The sequence below is a fragment of the Apodemus sylvaticus genome, chromosome 1, assembly GCF_947179515.1.
Source record: "Apodemus sylvaticus chromosome 1, mApoSyl1.1, whole genome shotgun sequence".
Lineage (NCBI taxonomy): Eukaryota > Metazoa > Chordata > Mammalia > Rodentia > Muridae > Apodemus > Apodemus sylvaticus.
In genome coordinates this window covers 52,583,983-52,608,985 of record NC_067472.1, presented here as the reverse complement: position 1 = coordinate 52,608,985, position 25,003 = coordinate 52,583,983, and the positions used below count along the sequence as shown (strand labels likewise).

Below are 25,003 nucleotides of genomic sequence, written 5' to 3'. Positions count from 1 at the left end.
GCTCTGACAAACGAGCATCCTTCCCTTCGTCTTCTGCACGAAGGCCAGTGCAGTTCCAGAAGTGCCATGAGAGCTTCGTCTCTAGGCTGTGGGTTACCAAGTCACAGTAGTGAGCATCGAAGAGCGTTGTTTCCTGTGTTGTGAGCACAATCGACTTTTGGTTGTGGGAGAAGTTGAACACAGGGCATCTAGGGTGACCTCCCACCCCATGCCGTCTATGTCTGCCCAATCCCTTTCTCCTGGATTTTCTCTGACTAGGTTTCCCCCAGGGTCAGAGTCTGTATGTTTACTGCCAAGTCTGTAAATAGTAAATGTGTGTGTGTGTGTGTGTACGAGAAAGAGGGGGGGCGGTGGAGAGAGAGAGAGAGAGAGAGAGAGAGAGAGAGAGAGAGAGAGTAAAACTGAATGACAGACATCCTTGGGTTTAGTATAAGGGGTCAAGGGGTTCGGGACCCTTCTGTGTTGCATGGCGTTAGTGACCCCTCTCAGCCCTCTGTGACTTGATTAGAAGTGGGACTTAGATAATCGCTAAGGCAAGACACCACCTGAAGCTTTGGATCTGAGGGACATGGGATCCTGCCAGAGACACACAGCACCTATAGTCCTGTTCTAGTGATGATACTGGGCGGCCAACTCTGTAGTCCCAGAGGAAGCTGCAGCCTGGATTCTTTCTTTATTCAGCAGCTTGTGGAGTAAATGTCTGTTACTCACTCTGCATCTTGGTGGCTACAACACTAAGCAGAACAGACAAGATCTTCCTTCCTGACAGATGTGCTTCTTACAGACAATTTTGGGGAGACAGGCAGTAAACAAATGAAGTAAAAAGATGCTGTGTGCCAGACTTTCAGAACTGAATTAGGAGATGGGAAGAAATGGGGAGGAGTGCATTTGAGGGAAAGGCCCTGGGTTTCTAAAGGAAGGGAGTTCCAGCAGCCAGGGGTGGCATGTACAAGGGCCCAAGGGCAGGAATTGTCCCAAGCGTTTGCTGGCAGGAAGGCCAGTGCAGTTCCAGAAGTAGGATGGAGTAAGACAGTGGGACTTGGGGAGGAATCACAATGGGATCTTTATTTCAGTGTTACTGTCTTCTGTGTGAGGTACAGAAAATACACCTAAAAAGCAACTGCAGGAAGCAGGATGACCAGGCAGGAGGTGAAAGATACTGGGCCTGAGCCAGTATCCCCAGTCCTGGTGTATGGTAGGTGAGGGATGGAGGATTTGGGGTGACACAGTGGCTTTTGGAAACAGCCCTTCTGAAGATGGAAAAGTCTGCTCTGGACGTAGGTGTGGTCACTTTACCCGTGGCCGTGTTCCATGATGACTGCCTGACTGCAGAGTGTGGTTTTTTTTTTTTTTTTTTTTTTTTTTTTTTTTTTTTTGTCACAAGAGAAGTCTTAACTGGGGACATGTTGGTGTCATTACTGTGGACGAGGAAGGTGTGGAGCCTGGTACTTTGTCACCAGGATAATGTGAATCACTAACGTCTCTCAGCTATGCTTCAGAGCAAAAAGAGACATTTGCTCCTGAGCCTACCCAATGCTGCCTGTCCCTCCTCCCCAGCCTTCTTTTTTTAGTCACTTGTCTGCTGTGGCTTTGGGGAGGGGCTTCTATTTTGGGCTCCCTACACCCCCCACTGGCAGACACAAGAGCCTGGGAGCCATCGACAACCTGTCCCAACGACAGGTCTGAAAACTAGGTCACCCCCAAGCCTGGAGCTTAAACGCCATGTCTGCCATTGACCACGCGCTCAGGTCCCAGCAGTGACCCCACGCACTGTATGTGGCTCTGATCACCCCATGGGCTCTCCTCCTTGGAGCCACCATGGATGAACAAGGTAGAAAGGGGATGCGGCGTCTGCCAGGGCTCCAGAGGCTCCAGAGGCAGGAGGACTGGCCGCTGAAGGCACTGGGACATACAACTGAATTGGCAGTATCTCCATGTCGTATTCATAGGGCAGATAAACAAACCCAGGCACTGCTGGCTGGCTGAGACTCACACTGCTAATCCCCCCGTGTGAGAAAGAAAGTTCTGCGAATGTAGACAAACATGAGCCAGACTGTAAAGCACAGACTTTTGTGTGCACTGTGTGAGTGTGTGCACATGTCAAAGCATGCATTTGGAGGCCAGAGGACACCTTGTGGGAGTGGGTTCTCGCCTTCCACATGTGGGTCCTGGTGATTGAACTCAGATAAGGCTTAGTGACAAGTACCTTCACCCACTGAACCATCTTGCCAGTTCCTACAAACTTTGTTGTTGTTGTTTTGTTTTAGGAATAACATGTGGCTACATAATAACCATGCAGCTCAAGAAATAGACTATTCTTCTTCCTTCTAGAAGGCTCCCTGAGCTCCTTTCCATCTGCTAAAAGCTGGGCCCCATTTTGCCCAGTTATACTGTTGGTCAGCTCTTCTGAATCTTAGACACAGGGGGCTTTGGAGCCTTTGCTCTTTCGTATCTGGCCCCTGGGGCTTGCAGTTGGACTGTGGGGTTCGTCTGTGTTTTTGATGTAGCAGGGTTGCTTTGTGCTTCTTTGTTTTATTGCTACACTGTGTCCATTGCATTAATACACATTATCGATTTTCCTCTGAGTGGCATAAAGGCCTCAATGCATTGTTTTTTCAGTGTATGGCTGCAGGCCTGGGCACAGTTTTTTGAATGAAAGAACATGGTGAATCTGTGTTCTGACCATTAGTGGAGTTTAACCAAGGTTGGATTTATCCATGTACTGGTCATGATATTCACGGACTGCTCTTCAGACTCTATGAGACTCTCTGAGAAGAGCGTGTGATCACTCATGAAAATCTCTGGGGAGGATCCAGAACCCTCAGTCCCTACCCCCCTCCCCAACTTGGTCTAGAACATAGCCTGTGCTCCCCTAGGCACATAGCAATCAAATGGTTATCAGAGCCCTTGTCCTGATCATGGGGTTGCTCAAACCTGTGATGTGATCCCTTGATCCTCCCCTTGGGAGAATGAATTGGGTCCCTTCTGCAGCAAGTAGCCTACTGCCCAGGTCAGCATGAGGAGACTGGATGTCAGAGCTTTGCAGTATGACCAAGGCTGCACCACTTACTGCCAATTCTGAACTTTGCCTTTTATTTCTGCGTTAAAGGATTCCTGTTTGCCTTTGCCAGAGATGGCAGTGGGAGCCCATGGGGAGGGACAGTAGGTGGCAGTCCAGGATGACCCCTCTGTTGGCTGCTGGAGCCTAACATTGTCCTCCCAGAATAGCTTTTGCCTGGGTTAGCTCATCCCTGCTTGCTGCAGAGGAGGCCTCTCCCCCTACACACACACACACACACACACACACACACACACACACACCTCTGCCCTGGTCCCTGCCTTTGATGGTAACATGTGAAATCAGGAAGCGGCTAGCTCTTGAGTGAACTTGTATCGAAATGAATCCATCACGACAGACGGGGTCTTGATTTTCTCTCTGTTTCCTGGTTGCAGTTTCCTGGATGGAAGCATAGATGGTGACAGGGTTTCAATAGAAAACAGTGTGAGGTGGATGGAGGCGTCAATAGAGAGGTGAGCAGAATGTCTCTGCCTATAGACAGCTGACCTCCTGCCTCCAAATGCTTAGTCTGTGGGCAGCAGGGGGTGGAGGTGGGGTGGGGGAGAATGTTTAGGTTGTCCCCACCAGTGACAAAATAACACAACACACTTAGGATGGCCCCATTCCTGTGCTCTGGACAGACATCACTAATCAATTGCTAAGCTTATTTCTGCAGGCTTCAGATATGCTCAGAGTCGTATGTGAACTCACCTGTGGTTAATATCGTCTCATCTGGCGTGTGAATCGAAACCTGTCTGTGAACCCTGGCCTGTGCAAAGCCAGGCAGTGTGGGGGCTTGGAAGCTTGCACACATCAGCCTAGGCTCGATCTGGGTTTGGCTCATCTTTAGCGTCCATGTGGATCATTGACTTAATTTGCTATAGATGCGCACTAGGTTGAATTAGGGAGCCCGGAGACACGGTTGTTAGAGAGCTACTCATTGGAAGCTTGGCACGCACCTAGGATCCTGGCACTCAGGAGGATGAGGCAGGAGGATCATGACTTTGAGGCTGGTCACATAGCAAATTTGAGGAAAGTGTGATATTTATAATAAGATGGGGGTGTTGTAGATTGATATTTCCTTAAGTTTTTATTATTTATGTTTTATTACTTATATTCTATACATTTATATTTATTTGTGTGTGTGTGTGTGTGTACATTTACACATGTGAAGGCCAGGGTACAACCTCCTGTTTCATTCCTTTGGTATAATCCACTTTTTTGTTTTTAGCCAGCTAGACTGGCTGCGATCAAGCCCTGGGGAATCTACCTGTCTTCCCTTCCCCTGCTCCAGGATTACAAGTGCAACCATCACTTTTTTTAAAATGTGGGTTCAGAGAATTGAACTCAGATCCTCATGCTTTCAGAGTTCGGCACTTTACGGACTGAGTGGCCATCCCAGTCACCACTCTTGTTATTTCAATATGGATTTGGGTCTTTAGCACCCAAACCAAAGAAACAGGAGAGGTTAGGCTAGTTCGTATGGATGTGGTGTAACAACCATCCCTCCTACCCTGTCTCCTCACTCATGGAAGCAAAGCAACAGGAAGTGACACTGCCCTACACTGGCCGCCTTTGTTTCGGGTCTGGTGTGAATAAAGTCGATCTAGTTCCCGCCCCCTCCCAGCTCTCCGTGGTGTGAGTCATGGTGTGTCATCCTTCTTGGATGCATTTTTCCCTTCCAGGAGCTCAAAGCTCTATTGCTATGGGCTGAGAAACTCGAGCGCCAAATGACTGTGTCCCAAACAGGATGGTGCTCTGCGTGTCTGGTAAAGTACCTGGGAGTTTTCTTTGCGCCCAGTGGGGTCGGATGCTGAGCTGTGGGGCCTTATGTGATGTTATGGTCATATACAGTAGCGATCCGGAACCTTTTAGCCCTGACGAATCACCTGCCTTTGAACTGAGGATTTAAAAACAGACAGAACCTCTCTGTGGTCGCAACCAAGATGTGATGATAGACCGAGCCCCGAGAGTCTCAGCCAGCCCACTGGCACGTTCTGAGGGTGCTGTGAAACTCCGCTAAGCCACCCATCGTCAAAAGAGAACAAGCAAGTGGGGGTACGAAAGGGAGATCGCACGGGTTCCGTTTCTCACTGGCTGCGCAAACAGGAGCTTGCCGGAAGCTGCACAGTGGGAGCAGAGCCTTGTGAGGCTTTTCTGGGAATGATTGGGAGGTGGGGGCGTGGCGATGGTTTTTGTTTTCTGTTTTTCCATTTTCTCATTTTCCATGACTCTTGACATATTTATGACCTGGGACTTTTTTGGGTGGGATCCTGACGGAATGTTAGTGCTATTCAGTAGTTCTGGTGGGAGTTGGGGTTTGGCAATGGGGTGAATCTGAAACCTACCCCAAATTTGCATTCTAGTCATCAGTACAAATTCTATACATCTTCACCATTTGTTTAAGAGATGCATGGTATGGGGCTGGTAAGATGGCTTAGCCTTTAAAGGTGTTAATAACCAGGCCTGAAGATCTGAGTCCAATCCCCAAGACTCACATGATGAGTAGAAAGCTAACTCCCCCAAGTTGTTCCCTAATTTCCATACACTAAATAGGTAGGTGGGTAGGTAGGTAGATAGATATAGATAGATAGATAGGCAGATAGATAGATAGATAGGCAGAGAGATAGATAGGTAAATAGATAGGTAAATAGGTAGGTAGATATAGACATAGATGTAGATGTAGATGTAGATATAGATATAGATAGATAGATAAATGTAGATATAGATAGATATAGAGATAGATAGACGATGGATGGATGGATAGGTAGGTAGACAGATAGGTAAATAGGTAGGTAGATAAGCACATAGATGATAGATAGATAGATAGATAAACAGACAGATAGATAGGTGTGGTGTAGCTGGTATGAGTTGGAGTTAACCTGACCTTGCTCACACAACTAGGTTGAATAAAATCCTTGACCTGATTCCTTACTTTACCTCTTGTGTTCTGCGATTGTGGGGAAAGACCTGAAAGGACAGTGTGATTGATTATAGGTCAGAAGGACCATGGAGCTAGAGAGGATCAGTCCTAGGGCAACTCCTCAGCACAGTCCTTGCCTTATCTGAGCTGTGTACCTGTCTATATCGTCAGATATCAGTTAGAGATCGTGGCCACCCGGATCACTTTAGTGATCCTTACGCTGTCTTTACTTTGAATATGAGGAAGCTGGGGTCCAGAGAGCCTAGGCCACCTGAACAGTTTGCTGTCAGGAGAGCCACCACCTGCTCTGCTTACCTGAAGTAGGCCTCACTCCTACTGACTGTCTCACTGTCATTACTCTCTCCTTTGTGTCCTGGCTCAGGGGCTCCATCACAGGCTATTACCACAGGGTGGACCAAGAGATGTAGATGGATGAGCAACCTCAGGCCCTTTGTGGGAAATTCCTTGTTCTAAAGCTCTCCAGGTACTTTGCAGCAGCTCCTCTCCTGGCTAGGCTTGATGCTAAGGCGTGGCCTGAGCGATTCTAAGTGTGAGAGGCTGAACGTTGCCAGCATATGGTTAGCTAGAGAGTGCACACTCGGGCCTAGGGTGGGTGGTGTCCTGGCTAGTTGGGGCTCTTTGGGGCGGGGGTGGGGAACTTTGCGACTTCACTTGTTTCGCTGAGGAGGTGTGTTTGGAGTTGAGTTGTTAGAGGGGGAGGCTGGAGGGAGGCTGTGGGAAAGCCTGGGATGGGACCTAGGTGTTTTCCCAGGGGACTGTGGGTGTAGCCAGGGCACTGGGGAGAGGAAGGAGACAAACCCTTCTCCTAAGATAGGCCATGACAGGGCGCTTCCGAGATGGGCCAAGATAGGATGAGAACCCAAATGTGGCCAAGCTGTAATTCCATGTGACAGTGCTCAGTTCCAGGCTGGCATCTTGGGGTTTTGTTTTGTTTATTTTTTGGTGCTTGGAGTTCTGGACCTCAGCTTTTCTTGAGGATGCTAGGGGAAGGTGTCTACAGTTAAATAAAACACTGTCTTTGCAGGTGTGTTTCTGACCCATAAGTTAAGACTCTGTGATGAACAGCTGGCCAAAGGATTTTCTAATTCTGCCCTGCCTGAGCCTCAGAGGTGTTGGCTTTGTGGAGAAAACCAAGCACTTTTGTGTTCGTTCGGATGTCCAGCCACAGTTATCCTGCCCATACTGCAGGTCCACAGCTGGATGTAGGTATCTAGAGCCATTGGGATTCACCATCCTGGCTTCCTCTCAGTTTCCCCGCGCTGTGTATGCGGCTCTGCATAACGCCATGAAAAGGCATCATGAAGGGGCTGCACATCAATGCCTCAGGCCCACCTGCACACACTGGGGCCACCGCAGGCTCTCCTGCACACACTGGGGCCACCGCAGGCTCTCCTGCACACACTGGGGCCACCGCAGGCTCTCCTGCACACACTGGGGCCACCGCAGGCTCTCCTGCACACACTGGGGCCACCGCAGGCTCTCCTGCACACACTGGGGCTCAAGGGGCTGCAGAGCATAAACCACGGAGTGGGACACACTCTCCGACAGCCAGCCTGTTCTGAGCTGCAGGGATGGAACTGTAACAGAGGCGGTACAGGCTGTAGTGTGCAGAGCTCATGGCCATGGGCAAGGCCAGTGCTACAGTTGTCACACATTTTGTCTTCACCCCAGCCAGAGTGAGGTTGGTGCAGTCTACACTATAGAGTAGCAGGCCGCGGGTCCCAGAGGCAGAGGTCACTTGCCCTCAGTCTTGGCCGAGCGAGTGCTGCAGCCCAGGGTAGATTCTGGGCCTGGCAGTATGGCAGAGCCTGCCCTGTGCTGCAGCCAGCCTAGTGCATGATGAAGCCAGCTTGGCTCTGGGGGCGGCTTGAACCTCAGAACCCTTTCCCGTGCAGGCTATGACGCCTTTCCTGCAACGCCTTTTCCATGTGCTGTGGAGAACAGCTCTACCTAGATTCCTTGCACTTAATATGATTCATTTAAAACCCCATTCATTTAAAACTCACTGGGCCATTGGGCCATCAAGTGGGGTTTTATTTTTTGTTTTGCTATCAGCAAATTTTCGAGACGACTATACAACCCATCAATACAACCCAATTTCTTGACACTTGTGTTGCTTACTTGAGTCACTCACCCTCCTGTCCTGTGTGGCTTTGTCAAATGACTTCTGTTTCACTTGTGTGGCTACAGACCTCTGTAGGGAGGCTTCACCACCACTTATGTCATGGGCTCCTCCATGCGTCGCTCCTTGTACTCGGTGCAATGTCCCGGACGCCATGCTTGCTGTTCCATCCTTATTGTACCAGCCTCTTCCCTTCCCTTCCCTTCCTTCCCTTCCCTTCCCTTCCCTTCCCTTCCTTTTCCTTCCCTTCCCTTCCCTTCTCTTCTTCCTCCCTCACCCCATGCACCCCCAATCCCTACTCTTTCCTCATCTCCCCTTGCTTCTTTTTTTTTTTTTTTAAATATACAGCCTCATATATCCCAGGCCAGCCTTGAACTCTCTATGGAGCCCAGGATAACCTTAAATCCCTGTTCCTCCTCCTGCTACATCTGAAGTGCTGGGATGATTGATGACCAGTGTGTGTGCGCTGCCTGCCTGGGACGCTCAGAGCTTTCATACCGCATGCCTCACAGTTTGTACACTCCCTAGTTGATGGACATCTGGGTATTTTTATTTTGCCCAGAGGGTTCTTTGGCTGAGGATTTTGACTGCCCCCTTTTACACCTGAAATTCTGAAGTGTCTCTGCCCCTTTTCAAGCCCACCCCATGGCCTCCTAGAGGCCCCATCCTCCCCGCTCCCTTCCCAGCAGCAATCCACTCAGATGCCTTCTCATTTGTCTTTGGGAGTCTGCTCTCATCCCTCCAACTTGTCTGCCAGGGCACTGCCGCCAGCCAGCCAGCCAGCCAGCTGAGGAAATCAATTTAAATCGAATAGTGGCTTGTTCTCTCCCAAGAGGCGAAGTGATTTTCTTCGGTGGGAAGGAGGATAATGAGGGGCGGTTTGGACTTGACCTGGCTCCTCCAGGAAGGAGCTGGGAGATCCAGTACTCCACTGCCTTGAGTGTTAATTAAAACAGCTCCTGGGGTGAAGAACAAGACAGAAGTGGGGCCCAGAGCCCGAACTTTCTGTTCTCTGCTTCCCTGTCCACAGTGTCAGCAAGCTTGTGCTGTTCGGAGTGCTCCATGCAAGTACTGTGGTTCCTGGGGCATCCACCTTCATATCTGCAGCGCCTGTGTCCTTGGCCCTCAGGGCTCAGGTCATGGCTGGGGTCCCATGAGGGTGCACCACCCTGCTCCCTGTACTTACGTGGACAGAGTTGATGGCAAAGTCAAGGATCTCCATCTTCCACTGTTTAGAAAGCTTGTGATGGGAAGATGAGGTGGGGAATCAAGGACAGGGACCTGTGAAGGCCACACACACACACACACACACACACACACACACACACACACACACCGCATGGTATCTAAGCCTCGGGAGCAGATGGGAATTAATTCGATGTGACTGTGCCTTTGACCTGCATGCTTGCCTATTCAGAGAGCCTGTCTAGGACTTCGGATGCTCTTCTCTCCTTGGGATCCTTGGGGTTGGGGAGGGCATTAGATGGGTTCGGCTGCATCTCCTGGCATCCCAGCTCTGTCACGTATCTATGGGACCCTGGTCCTCCACTCTGCTGAAGCTTGGTGTCTGCACTTTTCCATGAGTGTGTTCTAGGTCTTGTCAGCTGCAGAAGTGCCCTGGAATGTGGTTTCCCTGTGAGGCATAAATCCCCCATTTCTCTGATTCCTTTTGAGCCGCCCCCACCCCCACCCCCGGAAGTGATCGTTATCAGTGCCCATAGGGCCCAGAAGAAAATAATTCTGTTCCAGCCCTTGGAGAAGAGACACTCATTGTTTGATTCCCTCTGGAGGCAAAGCCTTCATTTTAGCTGGTGTTCATAAATCAAACACCCAGGAAGACACTTCACCGTCTCACTCATGAAGCTAAGTGGAGCCAGGTTGGAAAGAGCTTTTGAAGGCCTAGAAAAGGGGATCTAATGACTCTCCTGTCCTGGCTGTGCTTTTATGACATTGAGAAGAGCAGTTGGCTCTGCTAAAAATAATGATTCAGCTTAATGGGAATACCTACCGAGCAGGAGCTATGGCATTCCGCTACCCAGCTTCCTATGGAGAATGACATAGAAACCATAGCTATGTCCTGATTTATTTATTTAAAAAATAAGTTTCATCAATTTTTTGACCATTTTACACATGTGTGTGATGTATTCTGATTCCACTCACCCACCATCTCTTAGCTCTCCCACATCCCTGTCAAGACCCCCTCCTCCCTAAAATTTCCCTTCCTGAATTTGTGTCTTTTTGTTTGGTTTTGTGACTTGTTGGGTTTAACTAGGGCCGCCTGTGTGACTGTGGGTTTGGAGTTGTTCACTGGAGCCTGGCTACATCATGTGTTTTGGCTTGTAACTTACAGATCTATATTCTTAGCCTTTAAAATCTGAAATATGTAATATACGAATAGAATTTTAATTCATTAAATAGTGGCTACCAAGATTTACTCATGAAAATGAAAGTTCCTGTTTCGATTGGTCCTGTTTAACGGACACCAACCTTGGCTCGGTGCTATCCTCAGCCCTTCTTGTGCCTTTTGTTTATTTGTGTGAAACAAGGTCTCATGTAGTCCAGGCTGGTCCCAAATTCTATATGCAACTGAGGGAAACCTCAGACTTCTGATCTTCCTGCTGTTGTGTGACGCTGCCAGGAGCCATTCTCACGTAGATCTCAAAACTTCCTCCTTTCAGCCATCTTACATGCTCAAGCCTGCTTTTAGAAGGAAAAATATTAGCTTTTAGGTTTGCCAAATAGCAAGTTGGTCAGCATGTATAGAGCTCACGTTGGTGAGAACAAACAGAGCTCACCTGCAGTCAGGTCACTACGGCAATCTCTTTCCATGTCACCTCCCCGTGATCATTTTAGTTTGCCAGCTTCCTTGAAGCCCAAGCCTGCTTTGTCCAACCTTTGTCCAACAGGATGTCCAACCTCTGCACTTTGTGATGCTGCTAGAACCCAGGGCCTCCAGCCTGCTAGACAGACACTCCAGCTAGGCCAAACCCTAGCTCATTCAGTGTCTGACTTTCTAGAGACTTTGAAGTCTTATGGAGCAGACTCTTCCCCCCCGCCCCCTCCTCCACCTTAAAGGTGAGGAAACCAGGTTGAGAAAGGTTAAGTGTCACACCAAGGCCATGTACCCAAGGTCATATGACCTAGAGGTGATGTAGCCATCCTGCCTCTATGACTCTGTTTCCCCTACTCATCGCACAGTTCTGTGAACATACCTTTGCTTTCCGACATGCAGAGTGGGGAATTAGAACAAATGATGCTGGAGTGTAGAGAGCCTTAGAGAGGGGCCAAGCCACCTGGCAGGAACTTGATATTGACCAATGTGAAGTTCCTCACCCAGCCTTTGAGTGGGAACTCCTGTGTTAGCCATAATCCCCTCCACCTCAGGTGGAGTGCTCAGACAAAGGTGAAGCCTATTGTTCTTCAAGGACCTGCCTTTTCCTGAGAAACACCTGTGGAACAACTGAACTGGTTTTGCTGAGAAGCTTCCAGCCTTCCCTCCCCCCCCTCCACCTATATATATTGGGAGTTCTTCATTAAACTTTGAGACCTTGAATAACAGGTGTTATCTTTGTCTCCATCTCTTTTTGCCGCCTCCCCATACATCCCCAGCTTCCCTTCCAGGTAACCTGTTGGATGTAACTGGACTAGGGCATTTCTGGCCTCAAAAGCAGAGAGGTCGCTTAAAGGTGATTTATATTGTTTTGTTCAAATGTTTATGCATTTTCTAAAATGGCAACTCAGGACTAGTCAGGGGAGGTAGGACTTTTGTTTGGAAAAAAAAAAAAAACCTCCCTCCACTTTACTCTCTACATTTTTAGACTCAGCAGCCAGGAACCAAGAGTCAGGCAGAGAAAAAGATTAATATCAGAAAAATGATACCTCTCACGTGTGTGGGCTTCATGCAAAGAAGTGTAAACCACAGAAGGACTGAGACCTGGGGGCTCATAGAACACTCGGGACCGTAACTATGGACACGCAACAGAGAGGCTTCAGGGGAAGCTGACTGTGGGAAAGGTGTGGGAAGAGTTGTGTGCCCTGCAGATTCCAATTGGAGCTTTGTCCACTGATCAGCAGTGTCAGTCCCCAAAGAGGCAGATCCCTCCCTTTGGGATCAGGGACACCTTTCCAAACAGAATTCTGTATCACTTGTATGAAAGGAAGTTTCAGTTCAAAGCTGTCCTCATATGGTAGGCACACCAGGGGGAGAGGGCTGTATCTGAGGTGCTCCCACTGTATATTGTATTTAAACCAGAAAAGAAAGTGACTACACTTCTTGCTTTAAATGCACTAACTGAAAGGACTCAATTTACAAGAAAAAAGTATGGGTTTAAAATGCTCACCACAGGCTTATTGTCTCTTGGGTAAAGACTAATGTGTCACTTAGGAAGTATCTAAAAGACAAGAACCAAACAAAAAGCCACTCAGATGAAAGTGTGGTTCCAAATAACAGGCTGAGAGGCCGGGCTGTAGTCTACAAGTAGAGTGCTTGCCCTCAGTACACAGAGGCCTGGATTCTGTCCCTAACATCAATAAAGCCAAGCGTGGAGGTACACGCCTGTAAGAGCTGCACGCCGGAGGTGGAGGCAGGATGATCAGAAGTACAAAAGGCTCAGTGCAGCAATACAGGGCAATACCAGAACAGGGAAGTGGGAAGGGGTGGATGGAGGAACAGGGGGAGGGAAGAGGGCTTATGGGACTTGCAGGGAGTGGGGAGTCAGAAAAGGGGAAATCATTTGAAATATAAATAAAAAATATATTGAATAAAAAAATAAAATAAAAAAATAAAATAAAAAAATAAAAAAAGAAGTATGAGGTTCTTCTCAGTTACATAATGTGTTTCAGGCCAGCCTGGGTCACATGAAACCCTGTCTCAAAAACAAAAGCAACACAACACAACACAAAACAAAACAAAGCAAATGAAGCTCCCCATTGAAGTGACAGGCCAGGAGACTACAGAAAAACCCAGGGAAGTGCCACATCCAGACCGGAAGCAGAATCCAGAGAGGCCACATGGGGAAAGAGAATCAGAAAGAGAATCATGCAGTGGGAGGGGCCGAGGTCAAGGCAGAAGGGTTTGTGGGGGACAACGAGGGGCTGTGGGTGGTTTCTCCCTCCAGAATCTCTTCTCTTCTCTTCTCTTCTCTTCTCTTCTCTTCTCTTCTCTTCTCTTCTCTTCTCTTCTCTCTTTTTCTTATCTTTTATTTTTGCCACTTATAGAGTGCTCAGCAGGACAAGTAAACACACTAACCTCCAAGCCTGATGACCTGAGTTTAATCCCCAGGCTCCACATGGTAGACCTGACTCTAAGCTGTCCTCTGACCCCCACAAGCACAGCATGATGCTCCCCTCTCCACACAGTGGCACACACACAAAAGAAATAAGTAAGGGGGGGGGGAAGCATGGGTGGTATAGTCAGAATCAGCCAATTCATTCTAAAACAAAAAGAAAGAGAGAGAAAGAAAAAAAAGAAAAAAATCAAGCTAAGGTAACATTCTATCACTGTAAAGCAACGCTTCTCTACAAAATAAAACAAAAAGGAAAGCGAAGCCTCTTCTCTCTCCATAGTGAAACTGTGGTATCTGTACAAAGAAGACAGTTCAGCACTGACAGCGTGTGAACAACAGACATACAGGGCTCTGGAAACTTAGACAAATTGATATGGCCAGGCGGCACTGTCTGTGGGCGCTGGCTGAGTCCCATTCCTCCTGGGCATTATCACAGTAACTCGATAATCATGCCATCATCCATACCTGGCATTCTTTTGTGATGGACACGCCTTGGCACCTCAGAATCACAGCCACCCAAGGAGAAGAGGAAACAAAGAGAAGGAAAGTAAACACTTGTAGGCACGTGGGCATGGTAGTCCTTGGCACACACAGAGGGAGGCCAAATCCTTTCTCCGGGTAACAGGGGCATATGCAGTAACATTGCCGTGTGGTATTTGCATTCATTTCTTTACAGCCATTGCTGGTGGTGCTGGTCTAGGTGACGGGGCTGATCTGAACATGGACTCGTCAGAGATAACACAGTATGGGGGGATTTAGCATTGATCCTGGTCCCGACCAGCTCTGCAGCTTTATCTGAACATTTGTTAAGAGGGAAAGGCTGCATGCAGCCAAGCAGGAAATTGACTGTGATCTCTCTTGAAACCAGACTAGCATTTCAAGAGCCAGCATCGGTGAGGGACCCAGCAGTAGGGAGTGGGATGGTGCAGAACTGTGCTGTCAGGATGACAGAGGAGTGGAATGGGGGAAGGATGGACCTCTGGAGCTGTGGATGCTCAGGTCAGGAGGGTTTGGTATAGAGGTGGGGCTCAGTGCTGGGATGGGTACAGAGGCCAGGCACAGATGTTACAGACCAGCAGGAAGGTGCCCTTTGTGCCCCATAGTGGGGGTGTGAACCTTCTATGAGCATCCTTCCTGCATCCCTAGACTCCTGCAGGCCCTGAATGCAAAGTGCTGGGTTCACAGACATAAGCTTATCAGAGATCCTTTTATACACTGACTTTGTCGCCTTAACCTGCTAGGGGGAGAAAGACAGGGTTGTTTTAGTGGGTAGGAATGTGCAGTGGGGGTAGTGGAGGGATGCCCCAGTTAGTAAGCATTTGTTTTACTGAATTTGATGCCCAGAACCCAGGTCACAATGTCAGGCATAATGGTCTGTGCTTATAATCCCAGTGCTGTGGAAGTGGAGACGAGACAGGAGGGGTTCCTGGGGCTCGCTGGCTGGCTAGCCTGCTTAAATAGTGACCTCTGGACCAGTGAGAGGCCCTGCTTCAAAGAAAGTGGTCAGCCTTCTGAAGATGACACCAAGTTGTCTTTTGGCCTCCACCTATGCACCTACACACACACACACACACACACACACACACACACACACACACACTAAAAAAGACTGCAATCATTGAAGAAAGCAGTTACCTGATCCCCTCTCCTTCCATCATGGGGATGAATTAGTAGTGCAGAAGTTGAAAACAGTAGAAAATAACCAGAAAGTAACTGGATGATAAGAATGTATAAAATTAGATTTGATGGGAAGGGTATCTGTAATTCATCAAACAAAAAAGGTCCACCCACTTGGTAAGTGATGGAGCACGGTTTGCTTCTGTGCTTCCTGGTAGACAAAGCAAAGAGGTGACTTCTCTCTGCTGTCCTGAAAGATGATCTCAATATCTCCATGACAAGATTCATGGGGCTGTTCCTTAGAAAATCTCTTTCCCTGTAGGTCTGTCCCAAAGCACAGTCACAAATATGTGTGAACTAATAGATGTAGTCATTGTCATAGAAGGAACTTTTGCAGCAGATTAGATATCCCTTTAATTTTAAAATTTCTGTTTTATGGTTACTGTGTATGTGTTTGCACTAATGTGTGTGTGCGTAGGCATGTGTAAGTGTGGTACCCGTGAGTTAGTTATACGTGTGGAGGCTGGGGGTTGACGTTGAGTGTCTTTCTCTATTGCTCTCACCTCTTCACCTTGTTTTTGGAGACAGGGTCTCTCACTGAATCTGGAGCTCACCAGGCCAGTCAGCCTGGCTGGCTAGCAGGCCCTTGGGATCTGCCCACACTGGCGTGACAGACTCGCATCGCCATACCTGGCCTTCAGAACTCTGGTCCTCACGATTGCACAGCAAGCTCTTTATCCACAGAGCCATCTTCCCAGCTTTGAATTCCACTCTCAAGGTTGCTCTTCAGCTGGGAGGCTCTTTGCTAAGAAGCCTATGTGCTAAACACTGATGGGGCACAGTGTTGACAGCAGCTAGGGTGTGGACAGAGGTGCCCTAGAGCCAACCCAGAACTTAACACATTCTCCCCCCACCCCATCTCTGTCTGACTTTCTCTGTTTCTCTGTCTTTCTGTGTTTCTGTCTCTCTGTCTCTGTCTCTGTCTCTCTCTTTGTGTGTGTGTGTGTGTGTGTGTGTGTGTGTGTGTGTGTGTGTGGCAGGGGCAGCACAACTGTGCTTCTAAACACAGGGCTACACCCTGAGATGTTTAGAACACAACATGACCCTGAAAACCACCTAGACACCCTGCAGATGGAGAACCCTTTAAGCCAGAGGGCTGGCACAGCACAGGTTTACAGATAAACAAGATCCTTGGCTGCATAGATTACTCCCAGTTACACAAGCCCTGCCTTGCACTGCAATACCCATTGCCCTCCCTGGTCCAGGCTCTAGTGGGGTGGATGATAAAGCAGATGCTGGCTCAGCCCAGGCCAGTTATTGGTCTGTGAGCAAGGGAAATACTTTAAAATATGGACATCAGAGAAAAGGTACTTCAGTAAATAAACACACAGCCGTGCAAGATGGAAAAGTTTTAGTGCGGACCATTAAACAAGAATGAGGGAGATGGAGAGTTATTGGCGTGGAAGGATGTCTATGGAATATTGACAAGTGAAAAGCAGCTTGCAGAATGTGTGTGTGTGTGTGTCTGTGTATCTGTGTATGAGAGAGAGAGAGAGAGAGAGAGAGAGAGAGAGAGATGTAAATATAGACACTTACCTGTGAATGTATAAGGTAGGTGTCCCGTGTGAAGTTTTATATAATTGTTGCCTTCTCTCTTACGATTGATGCAGTGTTAAAGCGCTTACCTTTCTTCCTTTCAGTTAAGCCTGCATGTGCTACAAGTTACATTCATTTAAAATTTGTTTTTAATTGTTAACTTTTATGTGTCTGGATGTTTTGCTTGCATGTATGTATTTTTGCCACCTATGTGTCTGGTGTCTGAGGAAGCCAGAAGCAGGGACTGAATCCCCTGAAACTGGAGTAGCGGACATTTGGGAGGCACCATGTGGGTCTGTAAGAGCAGCTGGTGCTCTTAATCACTGAGCATCTCTCCAGACCTTAAACTCATTTTTTTTTTAAAAAAATGTTAATTGACTCATGTAAGATAGGTTATAAAAATAATCTAGGAAGACTGGGGGTGATGACTTAAACCCAAAACTGTAGCGTTCCTCAGGCAGAGGCAAAATGGCTGCAAGTTTGAGGCCAGATTAGACTATATAATGAGAAAGGTCTTCCAACTAAACAAGCAAGCAGGCCAGTGAACAAAACAGGTATCAAGGAAACATGTTCATAGTCTAAAACTTGGAAAATTATTCTTAAAAACTGGGAAGCAAGACCTACATTTTATACAATTAATATACCCTAAAAAAATAAAAGATCTAGTCTGGCTCTACACTGAGATCCTCACAGGCAATGCTGTCCACCCTGCCGAGTTTTAAAAGAGAATCGTTTCTAAGCTGTCTAAGATCTCTCTGCTTTCCATACCAGAGTATACGGAATGGCTTTTGTAGATGCTAGGCACCTGGTTTCTTAGCAGTTTCTAAATGCCATTCTCCCAGTGAAGTCGCACAGGGTAAAGCTGGCTTTGTCTCCCAAAGAGAACTAGAAACGGAGCTTGCAATTCGAAATCACAAAGCAATGTGAGCTTGAATTAAAAACCCTCGGTATACATGCTCCAGCCACTTCAAAGGCTAGTCTCCCCCTCAGCTTCCAACTGCCTGTGTGAGAGGTGCCCATGCCACCCCAGTTCATCGTCAGGGGACCGATTTTTTTTTTTTAAACAGCTTCACTAATTGAGCTGGATGTACGTGAGCTGGTACTGTTTGCCTAGCATTCATGAAGTCTGGGTTCTATTCCCAGAACTTCAGAAATAAGTGTGGTAGTACATGCTTATAATCTCAGCACTTCGGAGGTCAGAACATCAAGGTTATCCTCAGCTATATATTGAAATTGAGGTTAGACTAAGCTATACAAGAGCCTAGCTCAAAAACAAAACAAAACAAAACAAAACAAAAAGAAACCAATAGCTAGGGCAGTAGCTCAGCGGTTAAGAAGAGCTTACTGCTCTTGCAGGGGACCCAGGTTCGGTTCCCAGCAGGCACATGGCTGCTCACAACTGTCTATAACTCTTGTTTTAGGGGATTTGCTGTATCTTCACACACACACACACACACACACACACACACACACACACACACGGAGCAGGGAGAGAGGGAGAGAGAGGCAGGCAGACTGACTGACTAACTGACTAACTGACAGACTGTGGATATGATAAATGTTGAGGAATGTGAGCTTCAAAACCTCCAGTCACTCCAGTAAAGACTCAGGGACAGAGAGGAGGAGTGGGGTGAATGAAACTACCCTGGGTGCTAGACCTCCAGCCCCACAGGTTAGAAACAGCCTTCCTTAACCCAGACAGCTTTTGTAGACAGTGATAGTGGCATTGATGGTGCATTTTAAATATTCTCAAAGTTAACCAAAGGATACATTGGCAAACTTTACTAACCATGTTTTTTCCTTGAGTTGGTATTCCTATGTAGCCTTAAACACAGGATCCTCCTGTCTCAGCACCCTTAAAAATACTCTTAAAAACCAGGAATGCTAGAAAGGAACTTCCACTCCAGGTTTCAGGGCTGGGGCTGGGGTGCAGCCGTGATGACCGGGAGCTTGCCCGGCATGTGTGAGGTTCTGGGCTCCATTGGCAGGACTGTGGCGGCCTAGGAGGTACTTATCTGATTTAAGGATAAATAGCGAGGCAAGCTCCACTGGAGAAATAGAGATAGGTCTGTAAATTTTGTAAACCACAAAGCAATGTGAGCAAAAGTCTAAAGTGTCTGATAAGAAAGAACAATAGGAGAAAGGATTGGTGCCTCATTTGCTTAGTTCTTTTAACCTTTGCTGAGTGCTGAGTGCTGATGCACGGCGGTACGGTACCGCTCTCCACGGCAGGGACTAAAAAACCCAAAGAAGGAAAAGAAAGAACCCTGGGGGGGGGGGGCAGATGAAAACGGAAGCAGCTTTTCTTACAAAAGATTAAAATGTCCAATAAGCACATATGCAATAAGCACATATATATGTGCTTATTGGACATTTTAATACACACACACACACACACACACACGCATGCATGCACACGGTAACCAAAAACTTACTTACTGGTAAAAAATATTTTTCCTGTCTAAAACTACTTCATTTGTTTTTTTTTTTTTTTTTGTTTTTTGTTTTTTTTAGAACAGCAGAGTAGCACATTTCTTTAATTTCTTTAGTTAATACCTCTAATTTAATTTAATGCCCTTGGGAAGCAGAGGCAGGACTCACATGGGGTGGGGGGAGAAGAGAAACAGCTTCCACCGCTGTCATCTGACCTCCCTGATGTGCACCATAGCAACACATGCCTACTACAGACACAAAATAAATAATTATTTGTTAATAAACATATACAAAACTTTAAATGTTTTCAAGATCGTATGTGTCTAAAGCTCTCGGTGCTCATGTTGTAGCGGGTATGATTGTGAATTCAGGACTGAACACATTAGAGGCATTTTGGAACAGGTGAATTGTAGGTCGTTAGCCTTGGGAAGGAACCTCTTCTTTCTGTCTTTACGGTTCTTTAATTTTCTTTTTTTAGACGAGGTCTGAAGAAGCCTCGGTTGTTCTCGAAGTTGCTACACAACTAAGGATGAGTTTGGATGCTTTGATTCTCCTGCCTCCAGCAGCAGGGTGCTGGATTTACAGGCACACACTACCATGCGGTCTGCGTGGTGCTGGGGTGGGGCCAGGGCTTCAGGCGTGCTCTGCAGCATGCTACCTAGTGAGCTTTATGGCCAGTCCCACTTATATTTTGTACTTAATTCTTAAATTTTACCATGACAAGTCCTGCACCTGAAAATAAGGAGGGTGTTTTAGGAACTGATCATATCACATTAAAAAGTACATCATGTCTCATTAAATGCACAAACACCTGGCAAACGACACAGGGGAAAGTCGCATAATCGTGATTAAGTTCTAGAGCCCTAATTTTATTTTTTTTAGTTTTAATTTTTTATATAACAAATAATACTAGCTTTTATGTATGAGAGGTAAAAATCATTATTATAGCCAGGTGTCATGGCACATGCTTTTTTTTTTGACAAATGAAAATATTTATTTCTCCTATATGAACTAAGAACTAAAGAAAAGAAGAGAGATTTTGTTAGTCTTTGATTATTACTCACAATACTTATAAAGACATAAATTTCTCTTCCTCCCTCGCCATTTTCCAACAATGACCAGATTTGGAACCATCAACAGCTACTAATATCACAAAAAGACTTTTAAAATTGAAACAAAAATTTAAGCATTGTGGGTTTCCTAATAGCAAAATGTTATTCAACATTTTTAATAGCAAGTATGATACAATCTTGGTAATAAAAAAGTAAGGCAGCGAGGGGTGGCGGCACAGACCTTTGTTCCCAGCTCTTGGGGAGCAGAGGTAGTCAGAGTTTTGTGAGCTGGTCTACACAGTGAGTTAGTTCTAGGCTAGCCAGGGCTGCACAGTGAGACGTGGTCCACAAAACAAACAAATAAAAGAAATTTATATATGTATATATATATTCAGATATATATGAGATCTAATCAAATCTCTAGATTCAAGTACCAATTTATAAAAAATGTAAAGGCCAGAGAAACATATTAAATGTCACCATGAAGTCAGGTGGGTGCGCATGCCTGTAATACTAGCACTTAGAAGTTGAAGACAGGGGGGCTAGAGAGCTGGCTCAGCGGTTAAGAGGACTGACTGCTCTTTCCAAGGTCCTGAGTTCAAGTCTCAGCAACCACATGGTGGCTCACAACCATCCATAATGAAATCTGATACCTTCTTCTGGTGTGTCTGAAGACAGCTGCAGTGTACTTAGATATAACAATAAATAAATTAAAAAATTTTTACCAATAAAAAAGGAAGTTGAAGACAGGAGGTCCAGATATTTAAGGCCAGCCCAGGCTACCTAAGATCCTGTCAAAAACACAAACAGAAAAAAAAATCCTTAAAAAAAAAATCCTTTCTCTGAGAATGTATCCAGTAAAATCCAGGATGTGAGTGATCCCATGGGAGAAGCACAGCCTAGTTACTATAACATACAGTCCATGTGTAAATAGATAAATATATACTAAGGCTCAAAAGGCACGGAAACTATCGACCGACTACCTTTGATGGACAGAATTGGATCCATATAACTACAGAGCCAGCGAACACCTGACAACAACGGGTTCTCTGACCATGATGGGATGCCTGCAGCAGAACAAAGAAAGCCCCCTGGCCGAGGCTGGCTCACACCTGCTTTCTAGCTGGGAATGACCGCAATGACCTCCTGACCCCTGACCCCACTATGGTACATGCTTTTAAAGATAGCACTCAGGAGGTAGAGACAAGCAGATCTCTGTCAACTTAAAGCAAGCCTAGTCTACCCAGCAAGTTCCAGGCCAGCCAGGACTACACAGTGAGACTCTGTTTTTAAATATATACATAAAACCTATAAAAGATCATTACGTCCTTGAGGCTCAATGTATCTTCCTCCAACCTCTATCACTTTCTTAGGTGGAGCGGCTCTAAGTTATAAGCAATGATTGCAAGTGTTCATTTAGGGGAGGGGGATTTCAGTGAACAGTCACTGTTTTACCTCTTGTTTCTTTGGATGTTCTGCTGCAAACAAAAATAACAAACAAACAAAACAAAACCAAAAACAAAAAACAAAAACCCATGTGAAGCAAGCAGCTGACCTTGTGATGTGCTCCTACTCTGGGAAAGCGTCGGTAGTTTATTTTCTTTTTTCTACCTTAATCACAGAAAACTACATTGTAACCAAACAGAAAATCTATTTACCTTCAATAACAGAAAAAAAGGTAGACACAAAACTGAGTTTGTCTGGTAATTTTTTTTCCTCTACGGCCTTTTTTGTCTTTTGACTTCTAAAATTGTTTTTAAAAATAGAATATATTTAATTTTTTTAACAATGTCGTCTATGCGATATATCTTGATCTCATCTGTCCTTAGATTCTCCCATCCCACTCATCCCCAGGGACCCCCAGCATGTCACCATACCCTCCCCTGCTCGCATCCTGTTGGGATGCTGCGTCATTTTCCCGGCTCGATCTTAAGCAGGTCCCTGTAGCTGCAGGGAACTCAAGAGTGCAATGCCCATGTCACATCCAGAAGACGTTGTCCTTGCCATCCTTCACCTCTTTCGTTCTTTCCGTCCCTCTTTGGCAATGGCCCCTGAATCTCCAGGGAGGGATTTGATGTCTACGTCCTGTTTAAAGGTAAACTCTCACTGCTCACTCAACCTCCGCTCTTTGACTGTTATGAGCCTCTGCCTTGGCTGCTGCCCACTGCACAGAGAAGCTTCTCTGGCCAGGGCTGAATGCTCGCTGATCTATGCAGGTAAACATTAAGTGTTTAGAAGGCAGGTTGACAGGGTGTCCATTTAGCAAGACAATGACAGTAGGCTCTCCCGAGGACTGGCAGTTTCTTGCACAGTGGAGATACTTCTATATTTAGCACCAACAAATGAAGGAGCTTGCCGGAGAGAGAAATGACCTCTCATCCCACAGGCTAGGAGAGGGGGTTGGGTCCTTTGAAGTCAGAGTTACCTGTGGCTGTGAGTCTTCCAAGTGAGTGTGGAGAGTGTCACTCAGATCCTCTGGAAGAACAGAAGGTGCTCATGACCTCTGAACCATGTCCCCAGCTGCCTAACTGTCACTTAAAGTGGGTGCATTTTATTGCATGTATGTTATATGTCAGTCAAACTGATGTTTTATTTTTTAAGGTTTTCCCATGTAGGGCCAACTACATAATTAAGATGGTTATAGAGTATGAAATGCAGCTGGGAGCAGGGGCTGGAGTGAAGCATTCTACGCAGGTTCTGTGCCCATGCTGGCCTGGGGGTGACTGTGTGTGTGTGTGTGTGTGTGTGTGTGTGTGTGTGAGAGAGAGAGAGAGAGAGAGAGAGAGAGAGAGAGAGAGAGAGAGAGAGAGAGAGAGAGAGAGAGAGAGAGAGGAGAGAATGCAAGTTTCCTATTCATGCTTAGCTTGCCTCATTTTTATAGTGTTCTGGGTCCTCTCCAAGTCTGGCCCCACAGTCCACAGTGTGTTTCACTCCCCACAGTCCACAGTGTGTCTCGTGGAGGCTGTGCCCAATCAACCCATCTCCCCACCAAACTTTAGGATGTGTTCCATTTTGCACCATTATCAACATCTCCCCTCCCCCCCCCACCTGCCTCTCACAAACCTAAAAAGAAAGAAAGATACAAAGGCTCTGCGATGAGTGGATTAAGAGTTTAAGGAGTCAGGGGCTGAGGTGGTGTGCTGATGGGCAGGAGCAGGTATCAGTGTTCTGCCCCACCAAGGTTATTTTAAAAGAGTGACGTAAGTTTTCTGGGTATCAGAATTCTATCCCACTGAGTTTATTTTGAGAGAATGATGTAAGTTTTATTTTAAAATTTCAGTCTTGAAAATATGACATTGGACACGACGTATGAATCACATCCTGCTTCAGCGAGCTTTTGAGGAGACGTTGCAGAAAACAGCTTTACAATGCGGGGGCCTGTGTGCAACTTGCCGTCAGTGCTGAGGCCAGGGGCACGAGGCTTCCAGAAGCACCTTCCACACAGCGAGAAAAAAAGAAAGACTGATGGTCAGATCCCAGTGATTCGAAATTAATTTTTCTAGATAAATTGGGTAGGAACAGGTGTTAGTTCAGGGAGCTTGGGCATGGCTTTGTATGGTAGAAGGGCAGAAGTGACTTCCACCAGTGACTATGGCCATCAAATCCTAAAGTATTTACTGGTCCCCTTGCCTGGCTCCTGACCAATCACTAAACCTGCAAAGGTGCATTGTTTGAACAGCACAGTCTCTGGGCTGCATTTCAGCTCTAAGAATTTAAGAACTCTGAGAAAGCAGTTTGTGCTTAGGTATCTATGACCAGCATCTCCCAGGAGAAGCCATCTTTTAAAATGACTCTAGAGAAGGCAGGCCTCTTATTGAAGAAGGACCAGGGACTAATGGCCCCTCAGTGGGCAGTGGAGTTGGCTGTGTGTAACCGTCTGCGGCTACATGTGAACTGGGTTGCCTGTAAGAGAATTTTGAGGTTAACGGGAAGGAGGAGGCGAGAGAGATGTGAGTCAAGGCGGTAATCTGGTCAAGACTAACTTTAATATTTTTATGACAAGCTTTATAGTCTTGGGGGGAATCAGCCACCCCTCCCAGAAGCCGGTCACATCAAAGGCAGGGCTGTGAGGTCTTCATCTCCAGGTCTCAGCGGGTCCCCTGCCTTCAGCCTGGCGAGGTCTCTGTTGGGTGTCAGGTGAAACCGCCTTGGGGCAGTGTTGGTAGTTAAGGTGAGGCGCCTTATTGTTCCCAGGAACAAAGGCCGGAGGTAGCCCATCTGAAGAGTGGGGGTTGCCAGCCAGCTTAATGTTGTGGGGGAAGAGACAGCTGTGGACATTTTGGGAAGGGGCTCTTCCAGAACCTTCTGTTTCAGTGTTTGCAGCGGACAGGTAAAAGTTTGTATAAGTCCATCTCTTCATTTATAAATGCCCTGCAGTGTCCCTGGATGCCTTCCGTGGCCCCTTCTCAGGTTACAAATTTCCTGGACCTGTAGCAGCCTCAGGGAAGCCAGGCACAGCAAACTGGAAGGGTGCTATACCCATGCCAGTCTCACCCTGGTACAGGCTTGAGGACTGGCACAAATATCTGTGACCCACTCCATGGTCAACCTGGGCAACTTAGTGAGACTCTGTTTGTAAAAACATAAAAGTTTTAAAAATGAAGGAAAGGCTGAGCTTCTAGCTCAGTGGCAGTGCCCTTCCCTGGCCTGTGTGGGGCTTGGGTTCACCTTCAGCAGTGCAAGACAAATGCTCGTCTATATTGACCGGCCTCTGGATTGCCGGTTTGAGGCCTTAGAGGGGGAAAGTCTATGTGGACTCATGTCTCAGCTGTGGCCTCTCTCAGGACTCTCTCAGCATCAGTGGCCTCATCTCCAAAGCTGGACAAAGTCCTGAAATTTCCCAGCAATCCTTGGGCCTCAGCCGCTCCTCTAGAGAGAGGAGAGGGTTATGTGTTG

At 46.9% G+C, this 25,003-nt stretch overlaps 1 long non-coding RNA gene across 2 annotated transcripts in view; it reads left to right on the top strand.

Annotated features, from left to right (window-relative positions):
* LOC127690450 (uncharacterized) overlaps nucleotides 1–25,003 on the top strand; it is a 52,802-nt gene that overhangs the window by 22,614 nt on the left and 5,185 nt on the right. For both annotated transcript variants that reach the window (XR_007979142.1, XR_007979148.1), the window contains exon 2: nucleotides 23,388–23,575. This is a non-coding gene — a long non-coding RNA (uncharacterized LOC127690450). The remainder of the gene's footprint in view (nucleotides 1–23,387; nucleotides 23,576–25,003) is intronic.